The following is an 18,653-nucleotide window of genomic DNA, read 5'->3' as shown; positions in this document are numbered from 1 at the left end:
ATCCCTGGCCCAGGACCTGCCCCTCGCCCAGCCCGCGAGCGCGTCGCACGAAGGCGCGTCCGCATCCATGCCCGGGCCAAGGGAGAAGGCGTTCGCAGGCCCAGGCGTGTGATGCGAGGCTGAGCGCGTGGCATCCGCGTCGTGCCCGGCCGAGCCGGACGCGGGAGGAGAGCGGCGCGCTCCTACTCTTCTAGCGGTGCGCTGGGCGGGGCGCGGCTTGGGGGGGGCCCGGCCAGCCGCGGGAAGCAGCGGAGGAGCAGGCGCGCTGCGAACCCGAAGGAGGGCACCGTTAAAGCTTTGCCATCAATTGTGAGCCCAGTGAGTCCGTCCTAAGCTAACACACTAACTCTACAGCCCTCACGCCCCCAAACCACCGAAGGCCGCGACACCTGATCCAGCGCACAAACACGGGTCCCTTCTGTCCCCGGATACAATTACGCGGCAGAGACACATTCAAACTCACGCGCAGCAGCCAAGAGCCGAGGTAAGTAGAGGGACCGCGCCGTTCCGGCGGGCGAAAGGGGGCGGGCTCGGAGGAGGAGATGGGCGTTGTTTGCTCCCTGAGGTGAGTGCGGGGCGAATGGCTGCGATCCAGGGGCTGGGGGCTGGGATCGAAAAGGGCAGATGGGGCTGGGCTGAGCGTGATAGGGAATGGGGAGTGCGGGTGGGGGGTAGGGGGTAGGGAGAAAGGTTAAGATTGAGGGACCGTGAAGGAGATCTTTCCCAGCTGCTCCCGATAGCTCCCGTACTCGTTTCTTCTCCCATATGGCACCCGTTTGAGGGTCTTCTTGAGTTCCTGCGTGCGGAACTCTGGAGGGGAGGGGATAACCGGGCGCGGATCTGGCAGAGGAGTTTGCACTTGACCCGGGCGGGATGGGCATCGGGGAGCCCCAAGGCCGGAGCCCGCTGCCGGCACGGATGGGGGACCAGGAAGTTTCGGACCTCTCCTAATAGTCTTCTACTTCGTCCTCTCCCTAAAGGGGAACTGGGTGTGTTGGGGGTGGGGAGCGTCGTGGGGCTGCGCGCGTGCACACCCACACACTCCCACTCCTACTCTCTTGGGACCTTTGAGCATCTGCCGGAGCCCACATGCCCGCGCGACCCCCCAGGAATGAATAGTGGTGACAGGGTCGCGCGCGGGTTCACACACGGTTGAGAGAACTATGCGGCGTGCCCTTGCATTAGAGAAGCGTGTGTGCGGGCTGCGGAGGTTAGAGAGGAGTTGCGAGAAGGACGTGCTGCAGAAGTAGGGCGCCTTCCACGGGCTGGAGGAGCGGCGAGGGGGCCTGGGGTGCGTGATTTGGCGTTGTAGGAGGCGAACCGCGTCGGAAGGCGCAAGTATGTGCAGTGTGACGGGGCGAAAGGACAGGCAGAGGTGGGGAGGGGCGTACCCAAACTATATGTAAACTCACTGGTTTAATTTTAGGTTGATAAAGTTGAGTACGGTGAATGTATTATTCTCCAACACTTCCTTAGGGAAAGAACCGCCTCTGTACTTGTACCTGTACCGCTGGTTCCCGTCACCTTAAAGCATCCCGGGGCGCTGGGGAGGGGAGGAAGGTGGGAGAACTTCTGAGAGTCCCGCGGACTAACTCATTGGAAGGCTAGATCACATTAAGTAGCCATTCTTAAGAAGGAGAGGGCGTATCACTAGAGGACGGGTGGTGGGCGGTGTTCTCAAGCAGGAGTGACCCCGAGTCACCTCTATTATGAGTCAGTGTTAGTAATAGAGATAGCCTTTTATTTCAGGTGGGTTCCACCCAGAAAAAAATCGAACAAACTTACAAAGAAACAAAAACACTACTCTAAAAACAGCCCCCTCAGGCTGTCACCTTGTATATTGAGTTTTTCAAGATTAATAGCCCAAAGTGTGGCTGTTCGGCTATATGCCAAGTGTGCTGTGGTTTCTTCTGATAATTTCATGTCCATAAAAAGGTCTCCACTCAGAATTTGCTGTGCTTTATATCCTCCAGTCCCAGAGACGGAAACAGTGGATTTAGTTTTCTTCTGTAAAAACCATCTCCTGGTAGTTAGTTTGAGGTTTTGCTTTAGGAATGGAACTCTGTTCAGCAACTATTCTAGATAATTCCAGAGGGAAATACTCTAATACTGTTTGATTTGCCTGTTACCCAGAAGATAAAGGTGACATCTAGTGTGTGATTTAGTGCCACAGGGCTGTTTAAAAACTACAGTGAAGTGTGATGCCTTGACATTTGGTACAAACTTAATAGTGTTTTAGTAGCTGGGCATAAATGAGTAGAAACAATACTTCTGACTTTTCTGGGTAATACTACTGTAGAGATTCAAACTCTTTAAATCTATAATTTCCAGAGCTTTATGCTTGCTTTATTAATACTTGGTGCACTTATTAGGATAAGTAAACCAGTGGAATAAATAAAGATATTTACAACAAAATCGATTTCTTATAAAATCTGTTTTTGTGTGTGTGTAAAGAGTTTGACAGTAGCATTTAATTTAAATTACTTAAAACATTTCATGATACCTTATCAGCTTAATTACCACCATTGATGACAAAGGAAGAAAATCACATTCCCAATTCTCAAACTCCTTTTCAAAGTTATTTATATATTTATTTCTCAAGTAATATTTTTTTTTTTTTTTTTTTTTTTTTAAAGATTTTATTTATTTATTTGACAGAGAGACACAGCGAGAGAGGGAACACAAGCAGGGGGAGTGGGAGAGGGAGAAGCAGGCTTCCCGCCGAGCAGGGAGCCCGATGTGGGGCTCGATCCCAGGACCCTGGGATCATGACCTGAGCCGAAGGCAGACGCTTAACGACTGAGCCACCCAGGCGCCCCTATTTCTCAAGTAATATTGAGTTGCTGCTGTTTAATTCAACTAGATTTTCAGAATATACCAGGAGAATAAGAACTTTTGATTGTTTTTGTAATATATAATAATACTCCTATTTTATTGATATTGATACTATCTGGGTTTTGCTTATTTTCATAAGTGCATTTTCTCCATAGCTGACCCCTCCCATGATCAATTAATTACTGAAACTTAAAAATTCAGCTATGAAACAAGTAATTTCTAAATCTTACACTCTTACTTGCTCCCCTGGATTTAAGTTAATTTTTTTGTTGGCTTGTCTTTATGAGCGTGAATTCATAAAGAATTGAATAGTGCTATTCGTTGAGGTGTATAGAGCTGTTTTTGTTTATAGTAAATAGTCTCAGTCTGCCCTGTTGAAATACTAGATTGGAGACAGAAGTACTCTTCTTTTTTATGGTTTTTCTGGGTCCTCTTTCTGTTATCAGCTATCACTTTCTACTGCTGTCAGGCTGTGAGTGAGTCCTGCTGCTATATTATCTGTTGTCTTATTTTTCTGTGAAATGATGTGGGCTGTTGCCCGAGTATAAAGCCTGTGGGCTTTGTGACAGGTACTTGCTGTTCTCATGCTTTATTTCTGGGATGGATTGTAAGCTATCCGGCTGAGGTTCCTAGTGGGACTATTAGGATGGCCTCTCTGTAAATGGTTTTAATGCCATTGTTGTTTTACAGAATATTTTGTGTATGAGATCTTTAGAAGGTGTCTTAATGTCAGACAGTTCAGTCTTCTGAAAAATCTTTGCTTTTCTGAGAAATTGCAGTAGCCCTTAAAAAAAGTGTACTTTTCTTACGGCAGGCCCAGATTGCCTTTGTTTAGGAATATGTATACAGTGATGTTTTCTATACCACTTTCTATACCAGCTAGCCATATGTAATGTTGGTCATATTTTCCTACTCCGGAATAAAAAGTGTGATTTGATAATCTTGATCACCATACTTGACGTGAGGTCAATCATTTCAGTATTACTTTGCATACCTACCTAGGGAGGAGCTACATAATCAAATTAGTTTGAATAAATCAGTTTAATTCAGTCTTGGAGAACAGTAGCAATCAACATCTTCCTAACCTAAAGCATTTCAGAAGCATTCATTCTTTTATTCAGCAAGTATTTATTAAAAGCATAATATGTTCTTGTGCTCTGGGGATATACGGCCCTGGGTTTAAGAGGTTAGATAGATTGAAAACAAACTAGTTTCAGTAAGTGCAACATAATGCTGTACGGTCTCTGAGTGCTGTGATACAGATATGCAGAGGACCCTGAACAGGCATTTGGAAGTGATCAGAAGACTAGCGAGGCTTCATGGAGAAGGTGACATTACGGTCAGTGTAGGCACAGGCCAGGTCATGGGAGGCTGTTTGCCATCATGAGGAATATGGACCATTTTCTGTTCAAGTTTGTTTCCAACAAAGGAGTGATAGGATGCAAAGATAGCTCTCACAGCCATCTAGAAGGATGGATCTGAAGAATCTGAGACAGGAACGGCCGTTTAGAAGGTACTGGAGTGATCTTGTTGAGGACCTTATACCGTAGTGGTAGCAGTGAGATGAAGAAAAGGGTTTGGTCACATAGATGTTAAGGTAGGAGAATGTCTAGGATCAGGTGAGTGATCAGGATCGTCTGCATATCTTTATCAGCACTCAGACATATGAGGAGAGGCAGGTTGGAGGAGCAAGGATGATAGAGTTCAGTTTTAAAGAGTATGAAGTAGCTACAGAAAATCCAACTGAAGAGGAGTGTCCAATGGATCATTACACAGAAGTTCTGAGTAGAGAGGTCTTAGCTGGATAAATAAGGTAGATAAATGGATGGATGGATAAGTAGGTGGAAAAATGGATGAATAGATGGATGGATGCACTGATTTAGCAGTTTTTAGTACATGGGTGGTTGGAAAAAAAAAAAAAGGGGGAAGTGGATATGCCTTCCAGGGCAGGTACAATGAGTAAGAGGGGGATAGAAGCCTAGGGAAATCCTAATATGTAACAGTTGGGTGAGAAGTAGGGAGCAGTAAAGAATGAGAAGTACAGAGTGAAAGGCAGGAGGAGAATGAGCGGAGAACAGCTTTTTAGTAGCTGAAGGAGGAAAGAAGTTCAAGAAGTAAGATCAAGTACTAAAATGAGGTGTATCAGACAATTCTGATTCTGCTCCTGACTAACTCTGTGACCTTGAACTTAGAGCATAGTTCTTATCTACGAGAAGAGGATCAAAGTACCTATACCAAGAGGCTACTGTGAGGATCAAATGAGATAAAGCCTGGCAAGCTCCGTGCCTAGAAGGTCATTGGTTTGTGCTCAGTAAATGCTAGCTGTTTTTTTATTTTTTTAAGATTTTTTTATTTATTCATTCGAGACACAGATACAGAGAGAGAGGGGGCATGAGCAGGGGGAGAGGCAGAGGGAGAGGGAGAAGCAGGCTCCCTGCTGAGCCAGGAGCCCGATGCGGGGCTCAATCCTAGGACCCTGGGATCATGACCTGAGCCCAAGGCAGACGCTTAACCATCTGAGCCACCCAGGCGCCCCGCTAGCTGGTTTTATAAAAAGCACAACTTGGATTTGGTGATTAGTTGGTCTGTAGAGACTGTTGCTTTTAGCAGTACTTGCTCTCAGGGTTCAAGGAGGGTGATTAAAGGTATATTTAAGATGAAAACTTGACCCGGTTTATAGCCTTTGGGGAGGAAGCCAGTAAAATAGGGGCAGTTGGAAATTTTGAAGGGAGCAGGGAGAGCATTGGAAGACGTTCCTTGAGGAGAGGGTGGGAATTGCGAGAGCTCTGGGGAGTTGCTGGGATCCTCACGACAAGCCATGCTTCTACCAGCCTGGAGGGTTCTGTAGCATACAGGTTGTTTTTTAAAAGCATCTGGTAATCAAATCGTAGACATTTCAAATGCCTTGTTAAACCGTTTCTGGTATTATAAATGAGTTCTAGTTTCTTAGATAATCTAATAAGGGCATAGACTGATTCATTAATTGTTTAAAAAAAATTAGGTGTACTATAGTAATATTGAAAAATACCTACTTTTTTTCCTTAGGATTTTCTCTATTTGGAGGATGTAATGCTTTATATTAGAGATAAACCTCTAAAATTAGATTTGTATTTTAATATGTGTGTACATTTTTCTCCCTGTAATTCTTGAGCATTTTGAGAAAATGTTTGCATGTAGGAACTGGTTTGGGAACCAGTCAACAGTTAATAATGTTAATAATGCATATTATTTACTAACTGGTTGTTAGGCATATTGGTGATTAATTGGTTATAAATAATATTGATTTTTCTTTTTTAGTTGAAATTAGTATGTATGTTTCAATACATACTGTTATTCACCATGTGTCATTTGTTTATATGGCAGTTAGAGTATACATAGTTTTTAGAATTTCTAATAAAGTTTTTTTGAGTAAATAAATTAAATGTTCAGTATTTTTAAGGTGAATCATTATGTGTGTAGGTTTTATGTGTTTAATGTGCATGGTTTTTCATCTCTGATGATGTTCTTTACTTGAAATTCTCTAGCCACACTTTTTGTTACCAGGACCTCCTGTTTTGAAGTTGAATTTCTGTGTTTTTTGTCCACTGCACTAACTCCCTCACAATATCTGGTCTCGTTCTTGCAAGTGTAGTGGTCTGTGCATTTCCATATTGTATATTCACCAACTCAGTTTTTTTTTTTTATTTAAAGATTTTATTTATTTATTTGAGAGAGAGAGAATGAGAGACAGAGAGCACGAGAGGGAAGAGGGCAGAGGGAGAAGCAGACCCCCTGCCGAGCAGGGAGCCCGATGCGGGACTGGATCCTGGGACTCCAGGATCATGACCTGAGCCGAAGGCAGTCGCTTAACCAACTGAGCCACCCAGGCGCCCCAGTTTTTTTTTTTTTTTAATATTTTATTTATTTATTTGACAGAGACACAGCGAGAGAGGGAACACAAGCAGGGGAAGTGGGAGAAGGAGAAGCAGGCTTCCTGCTGAGCAGGAAGCCCGATGCGGGGCTCCATCCCAGGACCCTGCGATCACGACCTGAGCCTGAGTGGAAGGCAGACGCTTAACGACTGAGCCACCCAGGCGCCCCCACCAACTCAGTTTTAGATTAGATACTGTCCTGCTCAGCACTGCCTGATGGAGATGACAGATGCCAAGTTGAAATTGACTTGGACATGTGTGCCATCCCTAGATCAGCATTTGGGAGTGCAGAGCCAAACAAAAATGGAACCTTTGGATTTATGAATGGCGGGGTATCTAGGACAGCATAGGTCTGTTCCTACTCCTTGGCTGGAAGTTTCTATAAGTATTAAAGCATTTGGAAAGAATGTGTAATTAGGAACATTTCAGAGATACTGTGTGTTTTGCTCTTAGTTTTGTGCTATTTATCTGTATTGTTATTAATCAAAATAATCACTGTATTGATTAAATTTGTCCCGGCTTGATTTAGATAACAGAAATACATCTGTAGGAATTCCAGTTCACTAAAAAAATTTACATTATAACCGATTTGGTAAATATTTACTTGATTTGGGAATTTATTAATACAAAATATGTGTAAAATTATTTCGCACTTTTCAGTTCTGTTTTTTAAAAAATTAATACTTGAAATATTTTCAAGACATTGAGTCATAATTTTTTAGCTATTACATTGGCTATAACTAGCTTTATTAAATAATAACTGTGGTGCTGACTGTCCTTCAAGTGAGATGTTTTAGTTTAATACTATGCCCCCATGACTTAAAAACAAAATTAAAAGGAAGTAGAATCAAGTGTACAAATATGCTATATATTTTGTGTGTACAAAAAATTGTATAAACATTTAGTTTTTATAAACCGGATCATATTTATAGACTTTAAAATAAGGGTGATGGGTATACAGATGTTTGTTAATCTTTATACTACTTTTCTGTATGTTTGAAGTATTTTACCGTAAAAAGTGTGGACAGATAAGGACACTAAGCATATCAGTGTACCCAGACACTGCTATTTAAAGCAATATCGAAGTAAATCTTTCCATAAAAAGAATCCTCTTTGATTAATCTGTTTGGCAAATCAAATTTTCCTAATCTACTTAAGCAAATACACGTCACCCCCACACCAGCAGCGAACTTGGGCACACCTCTGTACCGCATTTTGAATGTAGTTGCATCCACCAGAATTTCCTAAACTTCTAAATTTAAGAGAAAGGCTTAATGTGAGCCTCATCATAATATCCCTTATTCTAAAGAGGAGACATCAACAGAGGATTTGTGTTTCTGTTTTTTCGTTTTGAACCAGCAGTGGAATGAATGATTCGGTAGTGTTGCCCTCCTGCTTTGAGAGAGTTGCTCTAAGATTGGATAGTCAGGGCATGAGCTGCAGGCCCCTCCCCGTGGGCTCTTAGGAAGAAAGGCCATTGTGCTTTACATAGCTTTTGCATTTGTGCAGCTGTACCTGTTGTTCATTTGTACTCACAGCCAATCAGGAGAGCGGGGCTTAGAGGAAAACTAGTCAAACAGGTTTGCCCGTCTATTTAAATGGGGGGGGGGGGGAAGCAGTGAAATTTGTGGATAAGGTCAAGGGTGAAACTATTTTAAGGAATATTAATGCTGATCACTGACTTTTATTTTCTCCAGGGTTTTGAAAATACTTTGGGGGCATTTGTGAGACTATATCTTCCCGGAGCTAGAGTGAGAGTAAAGGGAGCCGAAAGAAGTAAATATAAAGGAGGGAATTAGAATAATGTGAACAGAGGGAAAGGAAAAACAATAGTGGAAGGGGGAAAAAAAAAACAAGAGGAAGAGGACAAGTGTTTCAGTGTCCCTTCTAGGCTTTGTGCAAGCTTTGATCAGAGAATGAGTTTAATTAAAACAAGCGAACATCTGTAGTCTTCAATATCCAATATAGGGAACACTCAGGGCTGAGGCTTCCGAGGAATATTCGTGGGAAAATGTTGTAGTTACTATCTCTTAACACTAACTTTGTCTTGGAAGTACATAGTTCCCTTGAACAATAGTAAAATGCTATATTCATACAGCTTTTTTTGTAGCTTGTAAATCTCTTACTCATTCACTCTTATCGTTTTATCCTCTTTCCACCCCTGAGCGCTGTCCAGTAGGGAACCCTAGTTTACAAACCATGACCTGGGGGTGCAGAGCTCTTAAGTAACTTCTGGAGGTCACTAGGACAGTCTGTGAGGATTTGGTATTGGAACACAGGCTTCTTTCCTAGAGCAGGGCCCTGGAGCTACAGCTCACCACCTGCTGAAACCTGGACCTCACTGAAATGACCTTTAAATAAGTCTTCTTTAGATCTCACCAGAGACTCTTTACCCACTCATTGAGATTTTCTTCCCCTTTACCCTCTGGGATGGTTGGCTATTCATGCTCAGGCATTGCATTTTTATTTATAAATAGATGATGTAGATTTGCAAGGCTACCTCTGAAGTCTTGACAGATAATTACATGTATTTAGTTTTTTATTTTGTATTTATATCTGAATATAAGCGCGCCTGATGTCATGAAACAGTAGTTGGAGAAACAAATGATTACACACCTTAGGAAGATCTGCCTTAGGAGGCATTTGATTTGCTGCCTTCCTCCTCACCCCCAGAAAAGACATTTTATACCAGTTAATTCAAAGCACCAGTCCAGGCAGAGTTCTTTTTTCCCTCCTCTGTGCTTATTTCCTCCTTTGGTAATTGGCAAAATTCTCTGGTTCGAAATGTCTCCTCTTCTGTCTTCTTTTGGGCAGGGCAGTAGGAGTGGGAATAGGAATAAGAGCACGTTTTGATGGATCTCGTCAGCCAAACTAAAAAGAAAATAAACAGGTTTCTTAAGACTATTTATAAGAAATGATGCCTGACTCTGCCCTTTGCCTGTTTAAAAAACAGTTGTTTTTTTTTTTTTATTCTTGAGAGCATTAGGAGGCAACTATGTTATTTTGGTCAGTTAGACTTTAGCATATGCTCAGGAATATCATTTTTGTTCAGATTTCACAACTATGCAAAATATAGAAAAACAAGTTCCTCTGGCTGTCCTGCTCCTTCCTTTTGCTGTTCCACTCTCTTTCCTCCTACACCTGCTGGCCCTTCTGGAGATAAAGTCCCTGCCTTTTGTGGGGAATTGCGGAGAGGGATCCTAGTGGTTGGGTTACAAATTGGAGGGAGGGATGCGGGTAAATATGTGTATGAGGGGCGCCTAGGGGTCTGCCCATCACTAACCTAGGAGCTGGTCATTTTATTCAAATCACCCTGTATAGTAGTTGTTCAGCCTGTAAATGGACCTTAGTTGCTTTATGCTCTCTCATCATTGTTTATACAGTAAAAACACTTCAGCTAACAATTTTGATACTCCCTAAATGCATTCCTACTCATACTTCTCTGCCTTAAAGGGCATGGCAGGGGAGACGTTTTGAACCAGACGTGTTGATGCCTGGAGGTCTGTATAGTGAGTATCTGTAACGTATTAATTCAGCCATTCATTCAACAAGCAGCCTATTATATGATAGAGCTCTTCTGCCTTAGAGCCAAAATACATGGTGATTCTTAAACATCTAGTATAAAACTTAAAAGTCTTATGTATAAATGTTTAAGGAGGTCATTTTTAAGGCTTCTATTATCTGACATAGGGCAGTGGCCACTTTGGAGAGTCTTTATATGGTACAGGTAAGAGATAGTGGATTAGGACGCAGGAAACCTGAGTGCTGGGTCCCACTCTGCCAGCGAGTAACTACAGACTTAGCCAGGTGAAGCTAGGCAGCCGCCCCCAGGAGAACTCATCCCTTTCTTTACAAATGAGAGGATTCGGACTCAGTTATCTTTAGTCTTTAAATTGGGCCTTTGACACTTTTTAAATGAAAATACATACTTTAAAAATATTTGTTATCGTTTCATAATAAATGTGTTAAGTACCAGTGTTCAAGTATATTTATGTTTCCAAGACTAATAACAACGGCAATGCTATACAAAAGACTTCTCTGGACTTGCTTCATTATGGGCTGAATACCATGTATAATTCTAGATGAATTATATTTTCAAGTAAAATTATATTTTCACCTGTTAGTAAGGAAGCATCAGAGCAATGCATTCTGTCTTTCTACAGAACCTACCAAAATCTTCCTTTTCTGGGGAAAATATAACTTTGCTTTTTCATCTAAAACCCCATAATAACCTTCTCTCAGTGATTATGCAGGTATTTTATAAGACAACATTGGGAAAGTTTGATGTTTGTTCATGTGGACTTCCAAGGAATTGAACGGGGAAACATCCAGAAGTTTGTTTTTTGTTTTGATTTGTTTTTGGTTATATTTATGCAGAGGTTTTTTGTTCTAAAACATGTTTAAGACCTCCCTTGGCAATTTATTTTGTGACTCTTAATAATGTTAATGTAGATGATGTTAAAAATCCACTTAAACTAGTGATATTAATGAAAGGATTTTATTTTATTAATATAAGAGAAACAATCCTGTGATTCCTGGTACATTTCTGCAGCCTTAAGAATGTCATGTAATGATATCTTGAAAAGCTGTTTCCTGGGGTGCCTGATTGGCTCAGTTGGTAGAACATGTGACTCTTGATCTCAGGGTTGTGAGTTCGAACCCCACTTTGGGTATAGAGATTACTTTAAAAAATTATAATAAAATCTTTAAAAAAAAGCTGTTTCCCCACATGTGAATTTGTCTTGTTGTGGGAGGAGATGAAAATTTGATCTGTATCTCTTCCACATTCACTGTGGTGTTCCACGAATTAGAATCCCAATAAAAGAGAATTATAAAAAGTCCTAATGAAACATTTTAAAACATTAACCAAACATCAGTTTTCTTTTAAGAAATCATATACCTATAAGAACTTAAAGTCTCATGCAATCTCGTTTATGAAACTTTTTCTATTTGCTTAAAGATGAGATCAGAATAAAAACAAAGAATTTCCTTATTGTTTGTTGAATGTTGATCACATGATGCAGTTGCATGGAGATAACTGTACCAGGCTGGTCTTGAGGAGATGAAAAGAAACCCACACTTACTCCTGTATGATATATATATATATATAATATGTATTTTAAAACTGGGTATGTGATAGGGGCACCTGGGTGGCTCAGTCGGTTAAGCATCTGCCTTGTGCTCAGGTCATGATCCCGGGGTCCTGGGATTGAGTCCCACATCGGGCTCGCTGGTCAGCGGGGAGCCTGCTTTTCCCTCTCCTCCCCTCTTGTGCTCTCTCTCACTCTCTCTGTCTCTCTCTCTCAAATAAATAAATAAAATCTTTTAAAAAGACTGGGTATGTGATAAAGATCAAAAATGTCTTAATGCCACTGTTTTCTTGATTAAAAAAGAAAATGGCATTTTTTTAAATTATAAACTTCTGTCTCTATCTGTGATTCTGGAAATGGGGCCTGAACCAGCAGCATCAGCATCACCTGGGAATTTGTTAGAAATGCAGATTTTCGGGCCCATCCCAGATCTCTAGAATCTGAAACTGGGAGGATACCCTTTGTTTTAACTAGCTCTCCAGGTGGTTTTGATGCACTGAAGTTGGAGAACCACTGATCTCTGATACTAAATATAATCAGTTCAGTTTTTCCATGTGATGAAAGCATTTCTGATCATTTTAGGGACAAAGACAAATTAGGTTTCGATTTCAAAATGCTTTCCTGTTAATACCTTCCTACACACACACACACTCTGCTCCTTAGTTTATTAAAAACAACAACCAACATGGGTTGGATTAGTTGTTACCTTTGTGTGTTTTGCTATGACTTTGTGTAAGTGCAGCCCAGTGCTTCTCAGTATTGTAATTACTTGGAGGGCGTTATAAAAGAGCAAAGCAAAAAAAAAAAAAAGCTAAGACCAAAGTCTTATCCCCAGAAATTCTGATTTAATTGACAAGCTAGGGTTTGGTAGGTTTTTCAGGCATCTCTAGTTCTTACAAGCATCCCAGGTGATTAATAATGTATGGTCACAGTTGAGAGCCACTGGAATGTAGCCATATGTTCAAAGATTGGCTCACCTACCACATAACAGTCCCTTAAAAATTATATAGGTAAATTAGGTCCTTCCATTATTTTAAGCAAATTATCTTTGGTGTATGTGCGATTAGAAAATAATTTGTTTTCCGGTAGGTTACTGTATAGTTGACTGGTTGACCATGTTATTAATAAGGTTTTATCATTCTTCATTCTCCTTCTTGGCTTTACCCTGAATCCTTTCTTATCCAAAGTGCACTCCACGTACCTGCATCGTCCTACATCACCAGAAAGCTTACAAGTAAATAATCTGGGGCCACACACTAGACGTACTGAATCAGAATTTGCATTTTAACACTGTCCCTATGAAATTTGCCTTCACATTAAAGATTCTTGATAACATAAAGCTTAAAATTGGGGTGAGTTAACTTTTTCTCCATTTTTTTCCTTTAACATCTATTTATCTGGTCTTGACTACTTTTATGAACCAAATCATATCAATCTCATTAAACCTATTTTTAAATCTGTTTTTTTCGGTAAGTTTTATAATTGTAAGGGATCTCCAAGACCATCTAATGTCATAGTCTTGCCTGGCAGGAGAAGGAAATTAGGCACAGAAAAATTAAATGACTTGGCCCAAATTACAAAAGCTATTGATTGGGGAATCCATAGATGCATGCCATATATATTTTTATTTTTTCTCGCATTATTGAGACTTCATTATGGGGTCACTTAAAATGATATTATTTTCATAATGTAAACAACTTGAAATGTGAGCTGATTGAAATGACAGTCTTAGGTTACCCAAGTATGACATATATATCCAAAAAAACAAAACTTTAAATACACAGTGACATTTACTTAGATTATCTATCTAGTGTGACACTAATTAATAGTTTACTCATAACACTAATATTTCAAATTAGGTTACAATTTGTGGGGTTAAGTGATAATGAGAAAGTTGAATATGTAATATTAAACTGAAAATTGAAAGGTACTGTCATGTCCTTATAAATCACTCAAACTGTATTCATGTGTTCCCGAGATATCATAGGTACTTTATAACAGGACATTAAAAACATATACTTTGGGATTGCTTGGTTGTTTATTCTGAGTTCCTCAAGATCTTGAGCTGGGCGTTATGCTTTCTGAGTATCCTGGTACAACTGAGCTTTTAACTCTGGTCTTTCCCTTTGAATCACTTGTGTTTCTCTTGATGCACATAAGGATTGAGTATTAGATCCTTGTCTTTCAATCTGGTGGTTGAATTGCATCAAAATCTCCAGATGCTTATTAGAAATGCAGATTTTTGTTTTTTTTTCCCCCAGACTTCCTAACAGCCTGTGTGATGAAGCCCGGAACCTGCATTTTTAGTAAGCACCACAGGTGGTTGTTTTGACAGGAACTTTTGAGGACTATTTCATTAGATAGTTTTTTTTGTGTTTAATATAGTTATATTTAATCACTAGTATTGAGCATTAGTTTGATACATATTCTATACAAGGTACTGAGTGACAATATCTGTTGGTATCCATATCATCCTATTTTTCTTTCCCCTCTTTTGCTTGTTTTTTCTTACCTTCTCACCCAGTGATGCCGGAAAGTGCCCAGGAGGGCCCCGGGCCAGCTCTTACTGATAAGGGAATAGCATTGGGTTTCTCATGACAGCTTCACCATCTGTACTAGATGTCTGACAAGATACTGGTAGTGTAGAAAAGTGGTAAGTGCAGCTAACTTGGAATGCTACAAGAACAACAAAGGCCAACAAAAACATTCTTTATAGCCTCTCCTTCACAAGGAGGTTTTGGTGTGCCCCTGGGCATGCCTCTTAAGTCCCAGGTGCAGAATTAAAATTTTTGAATGGTATTGCTACTGGTTTATTCCTTTCAGTATTTTGTGTGTATAAAGAAAGATCTGCCTGTGTGGTACCTTTAGAAATTTACATTAGTCTCATTTTCTTTAAGGTGACGTGGCATTGTCAGGAATGTGGTATTAATGATAGAATATTTTCTATTGTGCCTTTTGATTTTGTTTTTAGACGCAAAAGCAATATTTAAAAAAAACGAAAGTGACTGTGTTAGAAATTGTGACTAAAAGCTTTTGACAAGTAGCTTTGGATGAATTTATTATTTTTTTTTTAAATTTGTGAAATGGAATCCAATGTCTTCCTTTGCATTTAGCATATTCCAGTTGTATTTCTGTAGTTAAGTAACGCACTTCCATATAAGTATCTGTGATTTTCCTGAATGACTCAAAACCATGAATGTAGGAAAGTGGTTGACTGCCAGCCTCCCGTCCCCAGTCAGGGTGTTCCCATTTCACAGCCGGATTTTAGGGGATTCCTGCCTTTCAGCGCTTTACTTGCTAGAAGACAGTCCTAATTAACTTCAGAACACAAGCTTTTGCCTGCTTATGAAACTAAATGCGTAAGCCTGGGCTGTTGACCAGTTCTGTAGCAATAAAGTAGAGTTTCCCCCCAGTCTGCCCACAACGGTTTTTTTTTTTTTTCACGTCGTGGGATTAAAGTGGGATCCGGTTGAGGATATGAACCTCTGCAGTATACTAGATGCTAGATCTTGCTTAGGTTCTCCTCAATCGTCTTCTCGTCTGGGAAATGGGAACAACTCTTTTTCCTTGGCGTGGAGTCTCCGTGTGAAATGAGATCATGCTCATAAAGCCTGTAAGGCAGGGGAAGTGCAGAGTACATAGTACAGCTCTTTTTAAGATCCAATGTTTATTGATAGTTTTATGTTAGGATTTAAGGGGCGAGCTCGAGGGTGACCAGCTTGTTCCGGTTTGCCCAGATAACAACACTGGAAGGTCCACATCCTGATAATCCCCTGCGTTCTGGGCAAGGCAGGATGGCCAGTCACCCCAGTGCTGCCAAAATAACAGTAAAAGCAGAGAAAAAAATAACAGTAAAAGTACAGAAAAAAAATAGTTCAGTGGCTTTGAAAAAAGTAGTTGAGTTGCTTCGCGGAGAATGCTTGTCACGGGCGTGAGCAAGGCGGGGTTGATCATCTGAGTATCTTTGCTGTCGCTGCATTCCTGCTTTATACTTCTGCCTGCGGGGTCCAGGATGTTAATCATTACCGTGTTCTCCCTCCCGCCGCCAGGGAGGTGAAAAGTGAAACCTCTAAAGGCATACATTAGGGATCGCACGTATCACTTATGCTTCTAGCCCGTGTCCATTCACCAGAACTTAACTTACATACGTTAGAGATCGCACGTATCACTTCTAATTCTAGCCCGTGTCCATTCACCGGAGACGCTGGGAAGTGGCTTCAGCCTTCCTGGCGGTGAGCCAAACTAAAGTAGAGGATCCCATTATTAGAAAAGACGAGAAAAATATATGCCATTGCTGTCTCTCGTATACCTACAGTGGCATCCAACAAAGTCCAGCTTCTTGTCCATTCTTTTGTTATTTAATATACAAGCTTTTTTTTTTTTTTTTTTGGTCATTTACACATTGAATGTGTAAGAAGTTCATAAATAGATGCAAAAAGGTCCCTAGACTTAAGGAAAAGCTGAAATGGAATCTGTACTTTGCTACTTTCTTCCTCTAACTGCAATACCCATTACCTTAGAAATTGTCTCTATAATTGAGACGTGTAACTAACGTCAGTGCCTCAGGCAAAAGCTTTTGATTTAGAATTTTGTTTAGAAGTAAGGCAATTGAGGGCTCCTGGGTGGCTCAGTTGGTTAAGCGACTGCCTTCGGCTCAGGTCATGATCCTGGAGTCCCAGGATCGAGTCCCGCATCGGGCTCCCTGCTCGGCAGGGAGTCTGCTTCTCCCTCTGCCCTCTTCCCTCTCGTGCTCTCTGTCTCTCATTCTCTCTCTCTCAAATAAATAAATAAATCTTTAAAAAAAAAAAAAAAAAAAAAAGAAGTAAGGCAATTGATAAAATTGCATTTCATTCATTTAAGATTAAAGAAAACGATGGCAAAGCCTGTGGTCCAGCTGCATATCCAGGTTCAAAATCACAAGTGCAGTCAATTCAGTCAGCAAATATTTATTGAGTACTTACTACATGGTTAGCAAAGGGAATAAAATAGTTACCTACTTTTACTAAAATCTCCAACCTTTTGGAGCTTAAATTATGCTAGAGGATACAGAAATTAGGTTTTGTTTTGTTTTGATTTGCTTTTTAAAATTCAAGTCAAGGGAGCCTGGGTGGCTCAGTTGGTTAAGTGACTGCCTTGGGCTCAGGTCGTGATCCTGGAGTCACGGGATCTAGTCCTACATCGGGCTCCCTGCTCAGCACGGAGTCTGCTTCTCCCTCTGACCCTCCTCCCTCTCATGTTCTCTGTCTCTCATTCTCTCGCAAATAAATAAAATCTTAAAAAAAAAAATTAAAAAAAAATTGAAGTCAAATTAACATTCAGTGTCGTGTTAGTTTTAGGTGTACCATAGTGATTGGACAATTCTACACATTACTCAGTGTTCACAATGTTATTGTTATTACAGTATTATTGACTGTATTCCCTGTGTTCTACATTTCAATTCCATGACTTAATTATTTATAACTGGAAGTTTGTACCTCTTAAACCTTTTTATCTATTTCATCCCCACCCCCTTCCCCTTTGGCCACCACCAGTTTGTTCTATTTAAAGTCTGTTTTTTGTTTGTTCATTTGTTTTGTTTTTTAGATTCCTTATATAAGTGAAATTATATGGTGTTTATCTTTCTCTGACTTGTTTCACTTAGCATAATACCCTCTAGGCCCATCCATGTTGTTGCAAATAACAAGATCTCATTCCTTTCTATGGCTGAGTAAGACACTGGGCATATACACCACATCTTCTTCATCCAGTCGCCTATTGATGGACACTTCGGTGCTTCTATATCTTGGCTTTTGTAAATAATGCTGCAATAAACATAGGGGTGCATATATCTTTTCAAATTTGTGTCCATTTTCTCTGGATAAATACCCAGTAGTGGAATTATTGGATCCTATGACAATTCTATTTTTAATTTTTTGAGGAATTTCTGTACTGTTTCGCACAGTGCCTTGCACTGATTTACATTTCAACAGGGCACAAGGTTCCCTTTTTTTCCACATCCTCCCCAACACTTGTTATCTCTTGTCTTTTTGATACTGGTCTTTCTGACTGGTGTGAGGGGATATCCCACTGTGGTTTTAATTTGCATTTCCTTGATGATTCCTGATGCTGAGCATCTTTTTGTGGGTCTGTTGGTCATCTTTATGTCTTCTTTGGAAAAATGTCTATTCAGGTCCTTTGCCTGTTTTTTAATCAGATTTTTTTGGTGTTTTTGGTGTTGAGTTGTAGAAGTTTTTTGTATATTTTGGCTATTAACCCCTTATTGGATATATCATTTGCAAATATCTTCTCCAATTCCCTGGGTTGCCTTTTTATTTTGTTGATGGTTTCCTTTGCTGTGCAAAAGCTTTTCATTTTTGTGTAGTTCCAGTAGTTTACTTTTTGCTTTTGTTTCCCTTACTTGAGGAGACATATCTAGAAAAATGTTGCTAAGGCTGATTTCCAAGGGATTACTGTCCGTATTTTCTTTTAGGAGTTTTATGGTTTCAAGTCTCACATTTAGGTCTTTAATTCATTTTGAGTTTATTTTTGTGGATGGTGTAAGAAAGTGGTCCAGTTTCATTCTTTTGCATGTGTCTGTAAGTTTTCCCAACATCACTTACTGAAAAGACTATCTTTTCCCCATTGTGTGTTCTTGCCTCATTTGTCACAGGTTAGACCATGTAGGTGTGGGTTTATTTCTGGACTCTCTATCCTGTTCTGTTGATCTATGTGTCTATTTTTGTGCTGGTACCATAGAGTTTGATTACTATGGCTTTGTAGTATATCTTGAAATCTGGATTGTGACACCTTCAACTTTGTTCTTCTTTCTAAGGATAGC

General features: G+C 40.4%; 1 protein-coding gene across 1 annotated transcript in view; it reads left to right on the top strand.

The window, feature by feature from the left end:
• The first annotated feature begins 236 nt into the window (after window positions 1–236).
• UGT8 (UDP glycosyltransferase 8) overlaps window positions 237–18,653 on the top strand; it is an 83,454-nt gene continuing 65,037 nt past the window's right edge. The window contains exon 1 of the mRNA XM_021684469.1: window positions 237–484. The gene's annotated coding sequence lies outside the window, so the exon portion shown is untranslated. The remainder of the gene's footprint in view (window positions 485–18,653) is intronic.

Source organism: Neomonachus schauinslandi, chromosome 2 (assembly GCF_002201575.2).
Source record: "Neomonachus schauinslandi chromosome 2, ASM220157v2, whole genome shotgun sequence".
Classification (NCBI taxonomy): domain Eukaryota; kingdom Metazoa; phylum Chordata; class Mammalia; order Carnivora; family Phocidae; genus Neomonachus; species Neomonachus schauinslandi.
The sequence above is the reverse complement of the archived record's forward strand: the minus strand, read 5'-3'. Positions and strand labels throughout refer to the sequence as shown.